Source organism: Amblyomma americanum, chromosome 2 (assembly GCF_052857255.1).
Source record: "Amblyomma americanum isolate KBUSLIRL-KWMA chromosome 2, ASM5285725v1, whole genome shotgun sequence".
Lineage (NCBI taxonomy): Eukaryota > Metazoa > Arthropoda > Arachnida > Ixodida > Ixodidae > Amblyomma > Amblyomma americanum.
Window position 1 is genome coordinate 69,972,929 of NC_135498.1, and position 21,760 is coordinate 69,994,688.

Genomic DNA, 21,760 nt, shown 5'->3' on the forward strand with positions numbered 1-21,760 from the left:
CCAAGTGCGGCTTCTAAGGCGACCATGCTGCTGTCCCTCCCAACGCCGTTGAGGTTCCCGGGAGTACCTCCATCCTTTTTGAGCCGTGGCATGTCGTACTCCGCCCCCCTCACCTCTCCAGCCTGCTGAATTTCTTAGTCTTTCCTTTGTTTGCTTGACAGACATGAAAACAATGAGCTGTTTCAAGGTCACGTTTTGGTTATCCCGCGAGCTTGGTTTGTGAAAGCCTGCAAGCAGTACGTGTCTCCTTCGCTGAAAAAAGCGGTTGTGACATCACCATTTTTCTTTATTCCATGGCGCTTTGTTTTCACCACCCCTGCCTATCACAACACTCGCGACAAGGAGCGAGATATTTCCGGCGGCCCCCAACTGCTTCGCGCGGAACGGTACGTAAGCAGGCCGGCAAGTTTTGCGTGCCTTTCTTGTACTGCCGACGGCGCTTTATTTCTACGCATGACGGCGCTTCTATTAGAAATATGTTTTCCTCTCCTCTCGACATAAGCAGACACGGTGTTTGTCGTAATCGTTTATTATTGGTCCCTGTCTCTGTTTTCCTAGTCTTGCGCGATGCTGCAGGAAACCCCTGAAACACTGAGCGCGCACAGAGAGAATTTTCCGCTTTTTTTTCTCGCGCCGCTTTAAAGAAGAACTCACGCGTCATAAATGACGCATGATGGGCTGACGCATTTTCACGGCCAATGTTTTAGTTCTTTTCCTGGAACGTACTTGTTTTCCTTGGTGGAGAAAATTTAGTCCTGGATCGGCACTCACGTAACATGAAAGGTTCGTGCCTTGAATATTTACTCTTTCCTGCTTCGAAGGCTAACAGCCGTTGAAGATACCGCTCCATCGCAATCGCTGGTGGATCCTTCGTGAAGTGGCGGATGCGCTGCCTGCAAATAAGATATAGAGAAGAAAGATGGCATCTAGGAAGGAGAAGAAGATTAAAGTCACTAAAGCTGCAAGCGGGCCTAGTTGATTTTTAATTGCGTAGTATTAGAATTGTCATCACGCTATAACTGCGACGATGTCCGAGACGAAATTTACTGAGCAAAAAAGATCACGCTCTCCGGTGGCATCATCACGACCTCCTCAGGTGGGCCACCCTTCTGGTCGAGGTAGTTCACGTCAACTTGTGACTTCATTATAACCTGTCGACCACGGCAAATAAATTAATGATTGATCGAGAGACGTCACGTCATCTTGTCATAAAACCTTTCCCACAGGGTTGTGAGCAACCTAGTTTCTAGACCGCAACCTAGATAAAGAGTCGAAATGAAAAATCTGTAAAATTGTGGCAGATGTAAATGTCTGCACCGTCACTGCATAGCGGCTGCCTGCTACTGCAGCTAGGAAGCCGAATGTAGTGGTTGACGGACCGACAGTTGCAAAGAATCTGACACAAACACTCGCAGGAGTTCCAACAGAACCCGCGAAAAATGTGAAATGCAATGTTGTAGCATTCCAGTATCATAGTGACTTATGCGTACCCGTAGTTTTTTCATGTATTAGTTCCTCAGTGTACTGCTCTGGCTACGGAAGGGCAAGGCACTAGAAAACAGACAGAGAGACAGAGCACAAACTGTTAACTGATTTTTACTGCGCGGGAAGTCATATTATGCGCCTTGTTAATGACAATAAAATTGTAATGCATCAAAACTTGATGGCAAGAGGATGTTTGGGTCAGCTTCTATTCGTCCTTCGTTGTTAGGCCCGCATGGAGGGTCCATCTTTTTCACTTCCTTATGAAACCGACCTCTGGCATTGTTAACCACAGCAACAGGAATCATCTGATAGTTTTCGGTATGTCTGTCTCTGTGTTCCTTCGTCGTTTGCTAATCTATGCTAAAAGCAGAGCACTGAGGAGGGGCAGCTGATGCTAGGTAGTGACAAAAGAAGAATTCGGCCTCACTGAACTCACACTATAACTGAAGTAAGCTCTGCGCCCTTACATCGTTGATTTATTAAAGGTTTTGCTCGCTAGCACCTCCTTATTGATTTGAACGGGTGGAATAGAAAATCCTCACAGCGCTGTTCACAATGATATTATGCAGCCGCAGAAGAAATGGCTCAAAATTAAACAAAACACGTTTAGCCAGTGAATGCATAATAGCCCCGACTTACCACATAGCGTAGGTTGTCTCAGCAAATAACTCCTGCCTGGAAAATTTGTTTGGTGGCAACAATCAAACGAAATGCTGCGCTTGCTGGACAAAAACGCATCTGCAATGCTGTTTGAGAGTCGCACCGATTACTTTAACCCGCTAAATGGAAAACAACATGTCAAATGTCCATTGTTTAATGCTGACCAGTGTTCTTAGTACGCGAACAATCAGAATTGCTCAGGATCAACGACACTTTTCCATATGTTGCAGAAATCGTCGTTGAAGAAATGCGATGTGCATACTTAAAACAGGCCTCCTTCCTGCAACAAGTATAATTTGTAATGGACCACCAAAACATCTACTTACAGCCTGCAGGAATCGCAGAGATTTCGGATTCCAATCCGCTAGCAGTTGCCAATGAGGAAGACAGCGGCTTATGGTGACACTGTTTTAAGCAAAATCAAAATACTCTTTATGAGTCGAGAAGAGCAGAGCTTGGAGAAAACAACGTTAATAGCACCACAGACGTTAAAACATTCTCGCCAAATCCCATTAAAACTCACCATTTATATTCCTCTCCCTTTCAAAGGAAGACGACGTAAGCGAAGCACTCATGCCAGAGGCAAGGCTTGCAAATATTTTCGAAAAGGCGGTTAGAGAAGAAGTGTCTGGAAAATGCGGAAAGAAAGAAAAATATTGATTTTACCCTAGTACACGGCGCTGGCATTAGTTATCTTCTTTTTTTTCCTTTTGGCTTAGCCCTACATTACTAAACCCAACATTTTGAATGGCACAAATATTTAAAAATTAAAATACATAAATATATTAGAGAAGAGGCCTCCAAACTGTATGTATAATGAATGCGATGCACCCCAGCAGGTGCGATACGGAAACTAGGATAATGAACGGCGATACATTGCATTGTGACCACATCTTGAGTGCGCTCGTTTAGATTCCATTCTCTTTGACAAACAGATATTCACCAGAATAATGCACGGCCCTACATTGCATTGTGAACACATCTTGAGTGCGCTCGTTTAGATTCGATCCTCTTTCACAAAGAGATATTCGCCTCTCCGCGTGCGATTTATCTCTTACGTTTTTGGAATACACAGCCGGCCCGGCAAGACAAAAATTTCGTTAGGAAGTAACCATCTTTTTTGGCTCCTAGTTGCCGCCTACAGCACTTTTTGATTCGCACTATAGTTCATTCAAGCCCTGCAGTCGACCTAAAGAAAATGAGAACGTTCACGGCTCCTTAAAGCCTGTCACTCTTTCAGCTGTTCGCCTCTGATTTTTTCTCCGTTTCTCAAGCTCTCTTTGTAGGTTTCATTTCAGTACTGCTTTTCTATGCCAGAAACATCTTGAGCCTTGAGTAAACCTTCAGTTATAAAAGGAGCTATCAACTTAAAATCATCAATTTATATATGAAAACATTTGTGGAAGGAACTGAAACGAAGAGGTTTGCAGAAAATCGGCAGCATTTAGTACTGAAAGATAGAGTGTTTCCTTTCGGAAAGGTGTTTAAACGAACGAAAGTTGAGGAAAAACTTGATGAAATGCCGCGAAGCTAGGGGAGGAGCGCAAGAAAGAACTATCAAACGTATTTTTGCTCTTCGTCCTTTTAGTATTATGTGGTTTATTTTAGCTTGCTTTCATGATTGATATGAGCTACTACGCAAGAAGAACGAAACAGAATCTCTCTGAACAACCCAAAGAGCATAGACAAGCCGTCGTAAGTCAGCCGCAGGTTTCGAAAGGCACTGGGCTTATTATTCCGTATTGAAGGGACTCCACACGCGCCAGCTATAGCCACGCCGCTTTGAGGATGAATGCGTAAAGGTTAAGCATTTGACTAAAAGAGTCGAACAGCAATGCTTTTGGCCTGCGTGCAAGGACTTTTCTTAAGAAACATGGCAGCATCCGAGAACCGTCAGTCAAGTATACAGAAGGTGTCTCTATCAGCTCTAGGCAAATGCACGGTATTGAAACCGCAGAGCTTACCTCTCCGTTACGTCACATTACATACGGTCTGCGCAGCCGCAGACAACTCAGCATTTTCCTCCAGTCGATGTCATTGTCGCAGTACAAGTGAAGTTACCCAGTCGGTATTGCCGCCGAAAATGGCTTCTCGATGTTATCAAGCTGCAGGCAGTAGCAATGCTTTACACAGCTATATAATTGCGGTCATTTATCTCTTGATGCCCAGCCCATTTTAGCCGCTTAATGAGCCGCGACGTTGCTTTACACCCTAGGAAACGAGTATTGACGTACACATCGATCACGAATGTCTACGAAACCCGCCGAAGCTGATTGCTGGTTTGTACGAAGGTCAAATCTATATTCCGACGCAGTATTTGCTTGCAGTGGAGTGGAAGCTAGCAACTCTTGAAGGGGGCTTACAGACCTGCGTGGGTGTCTCCGGGATCGTCTGGAAGCAGCTTATTTGTGGAAGGCGCCGCTTCGCACTCGTACATTTTCCTTTAGTGCACTCTAACGCTGTAGCTGGGTTGGGCTTTGGTGGCAGAGTCAGAACGCTGGCTATGAAACTAGAACCATTTGGAAAGTGTAGGCATGTCCTTTTTTTCCTTAATTCGTTCCTTCCTCTCTTTCTTCCTTCATTCTTTCTTCCTTTTTTCTTTAATTCTCTCCTTCCTTCTTTCAATATTTCGGCCCTTTCTTCATTTCTTTCACTTTCTCTTCCTTTCTTTGTAACCTTCTTTCTTCCTTCCTTCCTTCCTTCCTTCCTTCCTTCCTTCCTTCCTTCCTTCCTTCCTTCCTTCCTTCCTTCCTTCCTTCCTTCCTTTTTTCTTTCTTGTATGCTCAACTAGACAACAAAAGAAAACGCGCTGTTGTTTTCAAAATGTCTCCTTCGCTCATTTTTTCAGGTTCTCCCATTCTTCGCAGAGCAAGCATAGATTCACTGTAGTGTAATAGTGCAACGGTGGTGAGCCATATGTCTAGATTTCCCCGCATTTTGTTTTTGGTTGTGCACGGTTTTCTATGTCACGTTGTCGATCGAAACTAGAGTGTTCATGTTTTTAGACGCATGGCTCTTTAATAAATCGGCTTCTCCAAACATTAAGATTCCTTCGCATAAATCGCTCGTTTTTCTCTTGTTTTGTTGGCATTTCACTTATGTTATTTGCCTAAAAAGAGAGATCTCTTTCAATAACTGTGTATTTTTTGCTTGTGTCCTGTCCCTTCGCGAGGTGGCAAGTGATGCATTTCACTATGTACGCTTCCACACTTTATTCATTGCGCTTAAAAATAAGAATTCACTTTTTACATCAGGTGTTTTTTTGTTGTTTCTTACGGCAGTTATTTAAAGGCGTACAGCAGACGAGTAATGCAATGAATTTCTTCGCAAAAATTCATTTCATTAACGTGGTGGCATGCACTTTGCATTGTCGTTTCAATAAGACAAACAATTCCTGGTACCAACGTAGTACTGTCGCCGTATAAGCTAAGTGATTCTCTTAACAAACCCCAAAAATAAGCCTCTTAGTACGAAGGTGCCGACCCTGGTGATGCCTTACCCTTGAAGCATCACACGCCACATCAATCACTCATGGACATGCTCTTCTGAGCTGGCAGTGAGGTCTTCCGTTTCTGCATTCATGCCTTTGCAAAAGTTCGGCAACCATGTAAGTGAATTTGGCCTCGCACGATTGTCTTCCTACGCTGAAGGTCTCCAAGCAGTGCGTATATGCAGTACACGAGCCGCAATGGAGAGTGTGCAGCTGGTTCCATCGATTGTGGCCGAAACATGGAAGCTCAATGAGTAACCACAAAAAAACGACTGGGGTTGAGTAGACGCAGCTGCTGCTTACGAAGGCTTCCTAAAGCAGCAGACCTGATGATAAAGAAGACGGCGAGGCGATCCCGTATTCATGCACGTGCTCGAAGGCCTCTGTTTCCACTGCAAACAAAGCGTGCCAACTTCCTTTCTAGCTTACATCTGCCCGAAACGAGTCGCTGCGAAGATAGGACAAGGAAGGGCGTTTTATGGTCAACACGAGTCTGTATGGAAACCCGTAAGTTCTTGCTTATATCCCAACAGACGTCGACGCTATGCTGCCCGTTCTTCTGCAAGCGCCGCAAGATGGCAGCCGATTGTTTCGTGTGACCTCTTCGCCTATTTGTCGATACACGAAATGCGCTTCATTCTTCGAACGGCACACAGCGGAGGAACATAGGCAGGTCCGGGAACGGAGAATTTGATGTTAGTGAAATGATCCGCAAAAAAGAACTAGCAAAAATGCGAGGTAACGCGGGCTCCAATATAAGAGAACATGCGATGTCAATGAACTCAGCTTTTTAGCCTTGCCAACAGAGCCGAAGCGGGATCTGCTTCACAGAATTCGTTGTTGGCTTCGACATGCTTTCGTGAAGCGCACGCTTAATCTGTCTCTCCAGCAACAGCCAAACACCGTATGGTACATGACTCAAGGACCGCTATTGCCAAGAGACTTTCCTCCTTGGGATCTAATGTTTAGGTATATCTTTCCAAGAAGCCGGCTCGTTAGGAGCGGTCTGGAGCGATCCTCTTATGTGACAAGCCTTTCGAAATCAGTGAATTTAGATCAGCGCTCACTAAGAGTGCCCTCACCCACATTCTTTGCGCAAATCTCAAGTCATAAAAACATTCAGCGCAGGCAGCTGCCAAAAGTAAGCAGTGAGGGTGCAAATAGGGTGCAGGATTCGAACTGTTTGATGCTAGAAGAGAAAGGACCAATAGCAAGAAGGAAATCGTCACCACCAAAACACCGTTACGGCAACCATCTCTGTTACACGTATCATAAGAAGGCCCGTATATACATAAGGCTCAGAGCTTACTAAAAGGATTTAAAACTTGGATGTTTTTCTGTGAGAGAGACAATGAGGTCACGTTGAGGTATCTTTTTGCCTTCTGAAAACGAAAAAAAACCTGTTTCCGTCACTGCTTTTTCAGTTTTCTTTGGTGCTCTGGATGAAGAGTGTCTTGATGGAGCAAGGAAAACCTCGAAGATTTTACAGCGTAGAAGGGGACGGTCACTTGAAACAATGTGGAGTTATCTATCGTGTCCGTGGGCGTGTAATTAAAATGTCGACAAGTGAGGCCGTTTTGGCATGAAAGGGGTTTTTTATTTTGCAGTCATTGCGGTCATCCACGAACATCTCAGAAAGCAGCACCCCGACCCACGTAACGCAGGAGGTGAGCGCATCGACAGCATCACCGGCTTTCGCGCACTTACGCCGTCGCAACGTGCAATGATCCTCCGCGCGCGCATTGGCTGCGTGCGGCCCGGGGAACGACGGGGGCGTCACGGAATTGCGACGAGTGATGTGTGTGACGGATTCGGTGCAGTGGAAACACTGAAGCACCTGCTCCTTCGCTGTGCTGCGTTCGCCGATGCTCGTCGCGATATGCTTGCGGCCTACAGGGCGCTGCATGGGCATACTACCAGACTCCCTCAAGACGCTATTGTGGCCGCAGGACAGTGCGCACACCCGAGGGCGAACCTCGGTGAGCCTCTGTGCATTCCTCGAACAGACGGGCTTGACGTCCCGTCTGTTCTCGGCCAGGTAGTAACACGCAGTGACCGAACGCTCCACGAGTTCAACCTTGGACGATTAACAACTGACGCCCTACTCCAGTTGTAGTCAACATACTGCTGTGCGCGTGTGTTTTAATTCTTCATCATGAATTAATCACGCGAACAACTTGGACATGTTTCTTATTGTGTAAATAGTTTTTGTATATTACCTCTCCCCCTATCTTCTCTTCCTGTCCCCTCACCTCTTTCATTTCATTTCTCTATTCGGCCTGCTATCCTTTATTTCCGCTGCCCCAGCTCAGGTGCTTCAGTATCGATGGCAGATTCCGGGGTTAGCATGCGCACGCGCACGCGCGCACGCACATACGCACACACGCACGCACACGCACGCACGCACACGCGCACGCACACACACACACACACGCCGCTGAAATCCGGGAATGGCGGCCAGAAGCGCTTTTGCACTCAAAACTATTATAACACTAACCGAAAAGACCCCTGACAACAAACAGGTGAAAAGCGCGCGATCGGTCACGGTGGCTCCGTGGTTAGGACGCTCGGCTACTGAGCCGGAGTTCACGGGTTCGAACCCGGCCACCGCGGCCGCGCATAAATGGAGGTGAAACGCAAAGGCACCTGTGTGCTTTGCGATGTCACTGCACGTTAAAGATCACCAGGTGGTCGAAGTTATTCTAGAGCCCTCCACTACAGGCACCATTTTCGCCCCTCTTTCACTCCCACCTTTTTCTCTTTCCTAACGGCGCGGTTCGGGTGTTCATCGATATGGGAGACAATTACTGCGCCATTTCCTTTCCTAAAAATAAAAAAGCAGAAGAAAAAGCTCAGAGATAAAAGCGAACGCTGCGTGAAACCTTGCGAATCGAGTTAATAGGGCAACAGAACTTCAACTTCGCCCTTCACTTTTGAGAAAGAAAACTCTTGCGCCATTCAACAAAGACACGAAACTACACTGCGCTCCTAACAGCAAAATGCTATTTCCAAAGTTACGTTTTCTTCTTGCCATGTTTGGCCTGGATGCTCAGATGCGTTTTACACACCAACCAAAACTGTCACTTATTTCAGTGGTGCACGTTACTAAAATAGGGGAGCTTTACGAAACGCTTTGTATTGCACATTAAGCAGCGCTTATACTTAGGCACTTGGTTGGCTTTAATTTGTTGACTTTAAACAGCGCTAGGTGTAATAACGAAGATAACGCCACGCGTCTTCTAACTGCCTCCACCCTTAATTTTGTCAATGCCAGCAATCACGCGCAAATGTAAATTGTACAGGCACACCAGTATTGCGCAGGAGGGAGTGCAATAAAGCTTTCAGCATTGTTCTGAGGGATTGGACAGAAAATGCAAAGCTTTTTACACTCTTCGTCGCAACAATGTGTGAGCGAGATACGTGTTACTGAATCGCTGCGTCCCCCAACACTATGAACACAAGGCATCCAGGATCATCTGAAGTGCATGATCCTGGATGGTAGTTTCCTCAGCACTAAACACCGGCGCACTATGCCCCTTGCAGTACAATGGTACCAAACTGACATTTTCACACGCAACTAGGTGGTTGGGGAAAATAGAGCAGCGCGTAACAAAACAGGACACAAAGGAGAGACACGGAACGACACGAGCGCAAAGGAGAGACACGGAACGACACGAGCGCTCGTGTCGTTCCGTGTCTCTCCTTTGTGTCCTGTTTTGTTACGCGCTGCTCTATTTTCATGGATCACCAACTCGCCCAACAAGCAACACTTCTAGGTGGTTGGGGCAGGTTTCCATCACGACATACCTGCGGCGCCAGCGTCGATATCATGTAGCCCTTGGAAAGTAGGCTTCTCAAATATTGCTGCAAACACAATGAAGAGCGGGTCAGATAGAAGTTGAATTGACTGTGTAAAGGAATATCTGATGTGATAAAGATATAGAGCGCGGACAGCTGCCACACGGGCGAGACTTGCTGATAAAAGCAAGCAGTCGGACGAGTTGGAATTTCCTCCCCGAGTGGCGATGCGATGCATCGTGAAATACGTCGTGAAATCTGTGGCCTTGTGCACGTGGCTGACGAAGGAGAACGAACAGCTTTTTTTTGTTTGCCGTGTCTTTATTTTACTTTAGTTTTAAAATAACTCCAAAAGATAAAACATAGACGTCGAGTGCACGTGCGAAAAATACACTTTTCTCAAACCGCTACCGCATGCGCTTAAACTCCATATATAGAATGCCGCCGCTTTGTTAGATTCGTACAAACTGAGCTTGACGCACAAGCCGCACAAAGTGAGCTTCAAGCAAGGTCTTCGGGGTCTTCAGGGCAATAAACTAAATGCAGGAAAGTGAAGAAAACGTGTTTTTTTTCTTGTTTTTGCTTTGCATATGTTGTGCGCTTAGCTGTGTTCGTGTAGCGCCTTGTGCCTGTGTGCAAGGACATATGTGTGCGCAGTCGGCCACACGTGTCCGAATTGAAAACTTCTCGGAAATTGTGGAGGACATAGAATGGCCTCAAGCTTTCTATGTTGTACAAGGGCTGTTGTTGACACAAGGAGCACGTGGATAAAATCTTTCGTGGTCGTTTCTCTGTGCGAGTTCAATGTTATTGTTGCAAACTTTCGTTCTCTTGCACTAACATTCACGCGACAACATAGCCTATTGCGCGAGGATCTTTTCGATGAACTTCGCCAGTGTGTAATGCCAACCTAAACAGCGGCACATGCATAACACTAACATGAGCAGAGAAAAAATGTAATTTTCCCTGTGTACCAAAACATGTACCGCGCAAGTCGTTTGTCATTCGTCGACAACTGATTAACATGGTATGCATGCTGTCTTAGTGACGCGAGTGTTGTGGCGCCTCGTCAGTCCCTCTACTTTGCCTATTTCATTACAGATTGACGGAAAATAAATGGGGCACTATGACGCATTTCAGATGCTTTCAGCAAATATTCCTGAGCCAGACAAGTTTTTAATAAGTTAAGATAGGCCGCTAATTGAAGCTTGCGCATCGTTATTCAGGCGCGCCACTACGGATTTCAGTAACTATTGCACCCATCTGTTCGTCTTCCCCGCCCACTCGTTCACCTGCCTACCAACTTACATAATGATATATTTACCCCTTTTCTACGTATACTAACACACCAGTTAGACCTTCCGCGTTTAGTAATGCATTTTGTCTGCTCTGAGCCGGTTCCCAAGCGAACAATGCGTCTTGTAATGAGCTTAACTTTGAGCTGTCCTCCTGGCAAACATCGATTTGTAAAACTTATTATTTCCATCCACGAAAGAACACACGCTTCGCCGAGTAACGCCGAGGTTTTTTGGGGAAGCTTCCCAAGTGACACGGATTTCATTTGTACGCCCACAATACCCATTCTCTACCTACTCACTGCCTATTCAATAGAACACTCGACGAACTATGCCAGTATGAAGGTCACCCTGAATACCGTGGTGGATGAGTTCTAATTGATTTTTATTTGTGTTGACTAATGAAAAATTGCCGCAGTGAGTTTATAGTGCAGCCACGGTGCGCGCGTTTTTCTCATTAGCGAGTGCTCGATGGACCACGCATTTCGGCTCATTGCTTCCACATTCTGAACACATGAGTTCCTGTGCAACTGACAACAGGACGTACTTACAAATATCCCCCCCCCCCTTTACCCGTTTATTTATGTCCGTCCAGTTGTTAGCAAAGCTAAACATAAAATCGCCTCTTCAAATGCCTGATCGGTCACTTTGTGGCCCCGAAATGAACTTCCTGGGCGAAGAAACAGCTGCTCGAAAGAGCTTCCTACCCTGTTTGCGTGTCATGATTGGATTTTTGTTGGAGGAATGCATTGTGTTTTCGGTTATTCACGTGGACCGGATGTGCAGCTCATTTGCATAAACCCGAAAGCTTCGGATGAAACAGCGCTTCAAAGAAATTGAGGCAATTTCGACTGAACGACGTGTTTTCATGAACTCGCTACTATACGCAGTGAAATGGGCAAAGATTGCAGGGGCGCCCAGCGTCGAGAGGGGCAATGCGACTCCATAGTTCAGGTGTTATATTGGTAGCCAAATAATTAATTAATTAATCAATCAATCAAACAAACAAATAATCTATCAATCAGACGTGTTAACCCCTGCAGCTTGTTTCGCCTATCAGTAGCTCTAATCATCGACTTGACATTATCATACAGCTTGCAATATGAGTCGAGATGAGCCAATCCACAATGTGCAGGTAGCTTGAGTCGCCGTACTACGCGCCTAGTTTTTCGATATCCTCACGAGAGAAATTGCAGTTCTGCAATAAAACTTCATGTTTGCCTCGTTTGTGTAAACGTCTTATCAGTTGATGGTCAGCTGCTCAGCCCGAGAGATAGATTTCTAAATGGAAGCGCCTTTCGGCGTACATGGCTCCCTACTGTTTATGAGTGCGAGGTGAGATATACGGTCAAGATCATCGCCCATTTAAAAGTTCATTCTTAAGGGCTGGCGAAAGCGCAAGATCTGCCGTTTACTGGAAACTCATCAGCCGGTCTCTACCATTGGAATCCGGACATGGTTTGAGACCCAACCTTGGAGCGATTCGACGGGACGGGAAAGAAATGGCAGTCATTAGGACGATTCGAACGACAACAGGCGATGGGCGGCCTCCAGGAGTAAGAAATGACTGTGTTTTCTTTCCGCTGGGCGCATTTTTTCTCCTAAAATAATAGCATATTTGTGTCTGAGTGACAATGCATTATAGCAAGACGGTTTACCAGAAACTGGTTTTCCAGAAACCGGAGTTGTACTTCCCTTAGTAGCATCCTGTTTCACCTTTTTCTGATATGCACTGAACCTTCTCAGAACAAGGCGCCATGACCGAACAATTCCGTGCAATCCTTAAACAATTTCCTTCCAGAGCTTGCGTTCTCGACTGTTACAACTTTATTTAAATACGAATGAGTGCCAAATGAAGAACCATTGCATAAAAAACGCCCATGCGCTCTTGTTTCCTTAAATACAGGTCACCTAGGCTTCATGCAGAATATTTAGAACATTATGACGTTAACATTTTTTGCATTTCGAGCACAGCTTCTACGGTCTGGACTCGAACCCGCGATTTGATGTCATCAATAAGGGAGCGATAGCCTTTTATCTAGAATGCTGCCCTTCTTTTTCCTGATACAGCACGCTGATTGAGTTCTTTCGCTTAAGGACCGAGTGAAAGTAAGAAAAAGCACAGTTCACGGGACTAATTTTCAGTGATATGAGAGCATTGTACAACAACGACTCCTAAAGGTCTGAGAAACCGGCAACGATTATTCATAAGAAAGCCGCGAGCTTCTATCAATTGACATACGTTCCAAGTTCAGGTATGGGTCCATAGACGCCCTTCTACACGTCTGCGTTCCTGTGAATAGTCACAAATAAATTTGTGCATGCGTGCAATAGGAAACGTTCTTTTTTGTTGTGTCTTTAGTTGGTACAATTATATACTCGTATGGATATGCATCTTATCAGAATAACACAACCTTATCCGATACACAGCAAGAACAGTGCGTTAAACTTCCTCAGCAAAAACGCGCAATATTTACAGGAACAAGATGAGATTAGTTGTGTCCTCTAGGAGCAAGTTACGTTATATTTGAAGCATATATCCATGGTGTCTTATGAGCTTGGAAGCAGTCTGACAGCCAAAACCACAAAAACTGCTTTTGTCACCTGCACTGCGCTTCCTTAGTTCAGCACTAGGCTGAAAAGCATAGTTCTACATCATGTCACTGAGAGTCATGTGAATTTAAAACGACACTCAGTGCAACGCTAAACAGAAAAAAGCTGTCAGATTTGAATTCCAACGAGGAGTCAGTGTTGGCAACTCCGCTCCTTTCAACGGTGTCTTTAGTACTAAGCAGCACAAGCGATAAGATATATGCGTGCGAATGGGGGTGGGTATAAAGTGAGATGGTCAAAACGGGGTGTACAAATGGGTGATGCACCAATTCAAGAGAGAGACATAGGTCGACACGGCCTTCGCTGTGCTCCGTTGGCATGAATTTCCGCTTCTTTCTTACTTCATTTCCCTCTCACCTCGCGCGTGTGATCTGGGCCATAAAGACGCGCTCCTTCCAGGCGCTCATAACTTCCGCTCCGTAACACCGCCCCTTTCGACATTCTCTCCGGCTCGACGTCTCTTCCTTTACGACGTCAGACACACCCCATTACCTCGGCGAAGGAAGGCCCTTCGTCGACGTCTTTCACTTCCAACTTTTCCTGGTCTTCGCCGTTGAACTCGCAGAAAGTTTATTCCGTGCGTCACGCTCCTTAGATTTTCGAAACAGGATGTTTTGTGCTGGTTCTTCTTTGCGAGCAACGCAGTGTGTAGGCAACTCACAATAAAGGCGCCTTGTGCATTTATCATAGCGAAATATGAAACTCGCGAAGATGGTAAGATTTCTTCTCGCAATAAGACGCCGGGAGAACACCGGACTAGCGTGTTTCTGCTTACCCTTGTCTCCTGTTCAACCGTCTTCTCAGTCTCCTTCTTCATTGTCTTCGTCACAAATTCTCAGTGATTCGTTCTGTACTTTTCTTCTGGATTTTCGATGTTCTTTTAGCCTCCATTACCTTCTAAAAGTACTGTGTGTTATACTTGCCTTTAAGTGATGTCATCGCTCTGATCGTGCGCTTGCATGTCTCGACTCATAGGTGACATTTTAAAAAAAAAGCTGCCACACTGTCCCCACCCCACAAGAAATTTGAATCACGCGCTTAAAACTCGAGGTGACTCTATATTTATTTAAATACGCTAAAGGCACTCTGGAAGCACTACATAGGGGTTGGGGGACATAAAGCAGAACACGAATCTTTCACATACGCACAAAGAAACACCGCATGGTGTTATTGCGGCACTCAACTAGAAGTCAAGAAAGATTATAATAAACATATTGTTTAAAATTCACAATAAACAAAGAAAAACAAACGACAAAGAACAGCGATTGTGGATGCGTCGTGTAACAAGGTAATAATGTCGCTGGAAGAACTAGGATTCTAGACAAGCTTGTAAAACTAAAAGAAATAAGAAAACTGTGTTACCATCGCGACTATGGAGGGTAATTCTTTCAAGTCTTACTGATATGGCTAAAGGTGAATTCTTGTACTTTTTCGTCGTGACTTAAGTGTATGACGCGATATCGTTACTGTGTTAATGACGGTGCATGCGATATTGGTCATTCCATTTATACATACCTGACAGCCTTCACACTACTATAGTGAACTAGACAGGGGTAGTGGGTATACCAACATGTATGAGAGATATATGCTTTATACCTTCCCAAAGCCACACGTGCACTATGAGAGACGCCTTATTGGATGGCTAAGCATGAATTTAGACAACCGCAGGGGTTCTTAAACGTACACTAGCTGACACTGAACAGTACTTGGGTGCCTTGCTTTCGCCTTCGTCGAAACGTGTCCGCAGCGGCCGGCCGGGATTATGTTTCAGAATGCTGTCTGCTACGTAGCCTCCGGCAAATCAAATAAAATCAAATCCTCTCAACATTTCTATTAATGCTCCATGGCAAACACTATGTGAACAGCTTAACGACCGTACCAGGGCTTTTTGAGCAGACGACAGAGCATGAAAGTGCAGAGGATCACCAGGGAACATGTGCGAATGATACATCTTCAATTCATTATAGAGTCGCTCATTTTTATGCCATATTAGGAAGAGTTGCTGTGAGCGAATCGAAACCTCCGTTGGCAGTTTTCAAGCTCATTAACTGAGTTTGCAGGCTATGCACGCAGATAACCGTATGCGACATATGTATTTTTGTCGAGTAGTTTTTTTAATGAAAAAGAGAGCGCCAGAACTGTGAGTGAATATCCAAATTGGCCTAATTGTGCACATTGAAGAACAATTCGTTCACGGTGTAAATTATTGGAAACTACTGACACCAAATTATATGCTGCCACATTTTTCTTCAAATCCGTTCTTGCAGGAGAAGCGTTTGATACTCTCATCTTTTTTAAAGAAGTTAAGGATGAAGTCAATTTCAGCAAGCCCTTGAATTACATGCAGTGTCTCTCATATTATAATTTTATCTCTGTAAACTGCACACACACACACACACACACACACACACACACACACACACACACACACACACACACACACACGCGCGCGCGCGCGCACACACACACACAAACACACACACACACACACACACACACACACACACACACACACACACACACACACACACACACACACACACACACACACACACACACACACACACACACACACACACACAAAACGCGAAACATGCACACACACACACACAAAACGCGAAACATGCACAGGAAACTACAGACAACCGGTAAACATGCCAGTGCTCGCAGCACGCGGCGCGCGGCTTTCAAGTGAAATAGGGTGCCTCAATGCCAGCGCCGCCGTTCCCGTGTGGAGGCAACTTAAGCGACGCCGCCATATTGAATCACAACTGGCCTCTCCCATGTACCGCGAAATGCTCGACTGGTAGCCCAGTGTAGCTCTCGCTGCAAAAGGCCGTTCAAGTTAAAGCACTTTGGAGCGCGCCGAGAGCATGAACGGCGCCGTTACAAACGCTAGCGCCGCTGATCCCGTGTGATTCAATATGGCGGCGCCGCTGAAGTTGTATTCACCCCGGCGACGCTGGCGTCGAGGCATCCTAAGGTGAAAGGCGCACTAGCGCCACCACGCGGCTTAAGATTTCCGTGGTTTTCGCCTCACCGACGCTGCTGCTCTCCGGCCTCCCTCGCCCCACTACCCCTATCCAGTTCGCTATAACACTACTACTGGAGCGGTGGTGCAGCAGTTAAGCGATCCGATACTGCCCTTCCATGGCAGGTGGTTCCGTCGGTGGGGCTTGTAAGAGCCAGGTTGCTCTTCCAAATCAAACATTCACGACAAATCTGGTGGGCAGGTTGGGATGACGTCGCGAGGTAACGCGCCCTTCTAGGCCTTCCAACTAGGCTGCTTCTCGGAGGATTTTTCGCGGATATTTTGCTCCCGGCCAACATATGCCGACTTTTCTCCTATACGAGGCACTTAGCGCTGCCGCTTTTACTTTCTCCGCTAAGGCACAGAAACATGCTCACATGCTGCTGAGTGCTGACATTCTGCCGCTCGGCCGCATGGCGGCGCCGGCAGAATGTCAGCAGCGTGGCATTTCCCCCCTCCTTTCAAGAGGCATCGCCTCGATGCCAGCGCCAAGGCGGAAACAGTATAGAAGCACCGAAAGTGCAAAGGTACGTGTGGCGCCGGCAGAATGTGAGCAGTGTGGCAATATACAGAACGAAGAAGTTCGCATTTCACCTGATGCTATCGTTTCTTTGGTGTGAACTAGTGAAGAAAAAAAAGACCATAAAAAGAGATAAGCGTCAGAGGCTAGGCGGCCAAGAGGAGTGGCGGTTCTGCGGCGTCCGCTTTCCTAACTTTGATTATCAAGATATGGAATCTGTTGATGTATTTTTACTGCTGAAAAAAAAAACAGCGTTTACTACTATAGCCCACAACTTCCACGGAATGTCTCCGTTAGGTTCCTCATGCGTTTTTTATGGCACTATTTATTCATACTCAAGTCTTCACGACGTTACCAGCGGAACCGGGGGAATATCCCGGCTGATGAGGAAGTGCAACAGCCCATGAAGGGAGCTGCTTTCCGGCGAGCCGCATTGAAAGACACGTGTTCGCAGCTCTGTCGCCGACCAAGCGGTCACGTAGTCGTAGCGCTTCCTCCGAACGGAGAAGGTGTGTTCGCTCGACGCGCGGATGGAATACCAATCAGCAGAAACTTATTTCGGGCACTTGGATTGATTCTTCAAGGACATCTAAGGGGAGAGGGGAGCTTTCTGCGCACTTGGATAGTTGGTGTCTGGCTGAGCCGTTATCTGTGGTCCCGCCGCTTGGAATTTTTCCCGAAAGAGTGTACGTGAAGGGTGCAAGATCTAGACAGACAGCGGGGAGGCTTGGGAAAGAACGTCATTCTTGGACTGCCTCTCCTTGTATTTCAACAAAAAAGTAAACTTTCCAGCTTTTCATGTGTTCACATGGTGCGCACATTTAAACATTAACTGAGGCACCAATAATTTGATCTCCATCTGCGCTTTCTTGTACTCTTGCTGGATGAAGAGGTGACATTCCGAAGGTGTTTCCTGTCCTCACACATGGACACATAAAGAAAACATCACACATACGTGGAAGTGCAAGAGCTCCGGTTCAGCAGAAAAAAAAAACAAGATTACAGTAAATAGAGCGTTTTGTCCGTTGTGATTCGTCCTTTTCATTTGCGGAGAGAGGCATATTAGCTCAGAGCGAATGTGTGAAGGCCACACAGCAATCCGAATAAAAATTACAGCCGAACTATGTTTAGACTATTGTAATGACAAGTAACTCGGCGCTTCAAAGGAGGACAGACTACAATGCCAGTCGTTTTCCCTGCAGCAGATTTATTGTTAATACTCGACGGAGGATTCAGGAAGGTGGGAGCGGTCTGGTCTACAACGCGTATTTGTTGTGCTTTTTTCTTGTCGAGGATATATGGCTCTGTGTGGTTCCTCCGTGGAAAATTATTTTCAGTGGGAGAAGTGGACCGTTGCTCCTACGCCTCCTTCCTCTTAAATCCGCCCCTGCATGCTTCCGTTCTCCTTACTCTTTTTCATTTCATCGCTGTAATTTGCGCCATAAGGAAACTCTTCCCTTGGAGTAATAACAGTCATTAAAGTTAACACATTCTACTCTCCCCTCTCTCAGGTTATTTTACTTTGCTCTAGCGTTGCCTGCTCTGAATACAGAAAAGTGCACGAAAGCTCAAAAAAAAATGTCTAATTCTGAACAGTCCGGCAGTTTCTTAACATACACGCAGTTTCAAAAAAATTGTCGACTGTTTACTTCGTCAGCTTTAGGAAGCTAAGCAAAGAATATTTTCGTTTTTTACTAAAATTTTGCACACAATGCGCGCACTGACACTAGAAAAGAAGCGTTATAACAGTCAGTATAAAAGAAGACAATTTAATCAAAGCTCAGTAAATGAAAGAACACGTCAATAACAAGCCAATCGCCGCCACGCCAACAGATCGTGAGAACGGCAAGCCAATCAGTGAAGTGGCTTTTCAGACTCCTCTCTTATGTACTAGGGAGCGTTCCAAAGAGCTTATTACGTGCTCTCTGTTGTATACATTGCAGTTGGCCTCACAGCATTGCCATGTAAGACTGAGAGGGCACGTAAGCCTAAAAACCACTGATCTAGGCAAAGCGTTCTGTTCAACAGTGAACGAAAAAAATTCTTTTTGCACACACCTGACAACATATACGAGGGGGAAAAAACCGTGGTGAGGTACCCATAGTATGGTTTTTATTTCTCTGTGTGGTGGTTTCTTTTTTTTGTCGCTTCTTTTGAGTGTGACAAAAGCAACTCATATTGAATAAAAACATAGGTGCTAGTGAATGATTTTGGCTGAGCCGATCTCTCGCTTAACGCTTACATCTATGTTCGCAGTGGTTTAAAAGCTCCTGATCCTAAATGTGCCTAACCTTTTTCTCTCTCTCCCTCTTTCTCATCTAACGGAGAGCTGAGTTCGGAGAATTTATCTCGCTTCCTGCAGGCAGAGTTATTCCGACGAGTTGTCTCCGCACCGGGATAAGAGCTCGCCAGAGATACTGAGGCAGAAAAACGCATGTTTTAACCGGCAACCTAAAGCCGGTAAAAGAAATTCCGAAGTCACTACTTACGCCCTATGTCAAAGCCATTGCTTGCAAGTCCGTTTAATAGCTTTGAGCGTTGCCCAAAATGTCCTTACACTGTCTCCAAGGAGTCGGTTGCAACCATCTCAATCTGAGTTGGACCGCAATCCCAATTTCTTGCACCAGTGCTCTCTCTCATCTTCTATTCAGGACGCTCCTAAAGGTGCACTCCAAGAACTGCGCCGACGTTAAACACTATGATCCAACTGCAATAGGAGAAGCAAAAATATTCCAACAAAACTTTTGGAGATGCCTTAGAACGAGCGAGACATTGAACAATATTACAGAGGGTACATTACGCCCACGATACAACTACTCCACTGGCATCAGCGGGACTCTCTACAGCTCTTGCATATGTTTCTTCGGAACAAGTCCGGGCATATGCGAAGATCGTTATTCTTGGGCCATTATGCGGTTCCTAGAAAACCGAGAACCCACCGGTGAGTCTCAAAGGCAGGAGCCATTCGCGAATTTCGATGTGCTCAATGTCGATTTTGGAGGTAGCATTTGCGAAGTGAACGGTTTCTGAGTATATTGCTAGCTCTGCTTTTTTATTATCTTGCGGTTTCAGCATAATCGTATAAGTACTTCTCAAGGCTCCTGAGCTACTCTGCCCGACGGAAACCTCGCAGAGATTTGAATCCAGCGCTTGTGTTGTTTTCGAAAAGAATTGAAGTCATCGCGGTATTGATAGTGGAACGCAAGAAGCAGATTCTTTTACCTGCGATCTGTCAGCAGTCTGAACGAACGAAGGATTACTGCGCCGACAAGAGCGGCAGCGACATAAATGCAGACCGGAATATCTGAACCTGAATATAAGGTGAGCTCGAGGTTTAGTTCTGTATGAAATATGTGAGGAATATAAGAACTGCGATGTTGGTGGAGATGTGGCTGGCAATGCTGGTACCATGGTGCCTTTCACGCGGAGCGAAGCGCGATAAGAGAACCATGGGGCGAGATTGCCTTGGAGAATATTAGGAACGGATCCGTTCACAAGTTTCACTGGCCAATGTTGCCACCCTTGAAAAACAAAACAAAATCTTTAGCAGTGCAGTTAAAAAAATCTGGAAAGGTGTAAATTGTCGCAAAACTCGGTGAATCTAATAAAATAGAGAAATCTATATGCATTGTCACCAATTTTCTCTGAATAAAATTAGAGAGCTCTGGAAAAGCTGCAAGCAAATTTAAACTCGCTGGAGTAATCGCCCTTATTTTTCACCTATGCAACGCCGCCTGAACTTGAGGCTGGGACTTCGCGATCCAAAGAAAAGGAGACTATAAAGTCAGAAAGAACCATGTGAAGAGTGTAGCTAGGAATATTCTGAAAACTTTTATTTCGTCTGCGGTCATTTTTGAGCGAACGACACAGTGTGGCCAATCGTTCAAAAGCTACTTGTGCATGCTCTACTGTTACTTCACCCTAACTGCATTATCTCTTTGATTCCAATAAAATGGTGGTTACAAAACTAGCAGCAATAAAGCTAATTAAGCATACCTGCATGCTATTTTGATTCAGTGCTTACCATACTCTCACGGTCATCATAACCTCTGCCACAGAACACTTCAGGTGTCGTTAAACCCGTCGAAGTCGTTGTGAAATCTCTTTCCGAGCAAAGACGTTCCTCCTTTCACGTTGTTGATTTTTCAGGGTCAGTGGCAGGCAGTCATTAGTCTTAAATTTCCAAACAGATTCCAATTTCTTGGTTCTAAACTAAGAAAGAACGAATTTGTAGCGGAATAAAGCTGCGCTCACTTTGTGAACGTAAATACGGGAGATATACTGTGACAAACAGTTTACAGGCGCTGGTGTCCACGACTGGCTGCAGAGGGGGGTAGGCAAAGTTTCTATTCTAAGACGCTGTTGCGATGAATGCCAATATGCGAACTAAAAAAATATCACGCTGATTTTAAGTCTCAGCGAAGTCCATATGGCGGCGCGTGAGGCACTCAGAAGATATAGATTAGACGTTGGCCGTTTAATCACTTGCGCTCGAACATTTCAACGCTGTCTATCAGTGTTGCATTTTTCTGTAACGATGCCGGTATCAGCAGTTTGCGGCATAATAGCAGAAGCGGTGCCTCTCTCTGCACAAGAAACTCAATGGCGCCATTAATGACCCCACTAATTTACTAAATCGTTAAAATGATAATTAGTTAAAGAAAAACTTTATTTTAAAAAATGGAGACGTGATGATGTCGGTAAAACAAATGCGATAAATACATGGACATTTGTGTGGATGTCTGCATTTTAACTAAAAATCTTGTTCTTGGTTTTCCTCCAAATCTGACCAGTCTCCGAAGCTACAAGAACGAGCCCAGGCGCCGGCTCATGGCCTAATCATTGCAGGCCGTGTAATGAAATAAGAG

At 45.5% G+C, this 21,760-nt stretch overlaps 1 protein-coding gene and 1 long non-coding RNA gene across 3 annotated transcripts in view; one reads left to right on the top strand and one right to left on the bottom strand.

Moving 5' to 3' along the window:
• The window catches only part of LOC144121378 (calcium/calmodulin-dependent protein kinase kinase 1), a 220,759-nt gene that overhangs the window by 33,362 nt on the left and 165,637 nt on the right, over positions 1 to 21,760 (top strand). The window lies entirely within an intron of this gene.
• LOC144118661 (uncharacterized) lies at positions 384 to 9,530 on the bottom strand. Its single transcript, XR_013312092.1, has 5 exons — positions 9,443 to 9,530; positions 2,669 to 2,773; positions 2,472 to 2,550; positions 2,125 to 2,160; positions 384 to 893 (listed from the first exon to the last, which is right to left on the bottom strand). It is a non-coding gene; the product is annotated as an uncharacterized LOC144118661 (long non-coding RNA).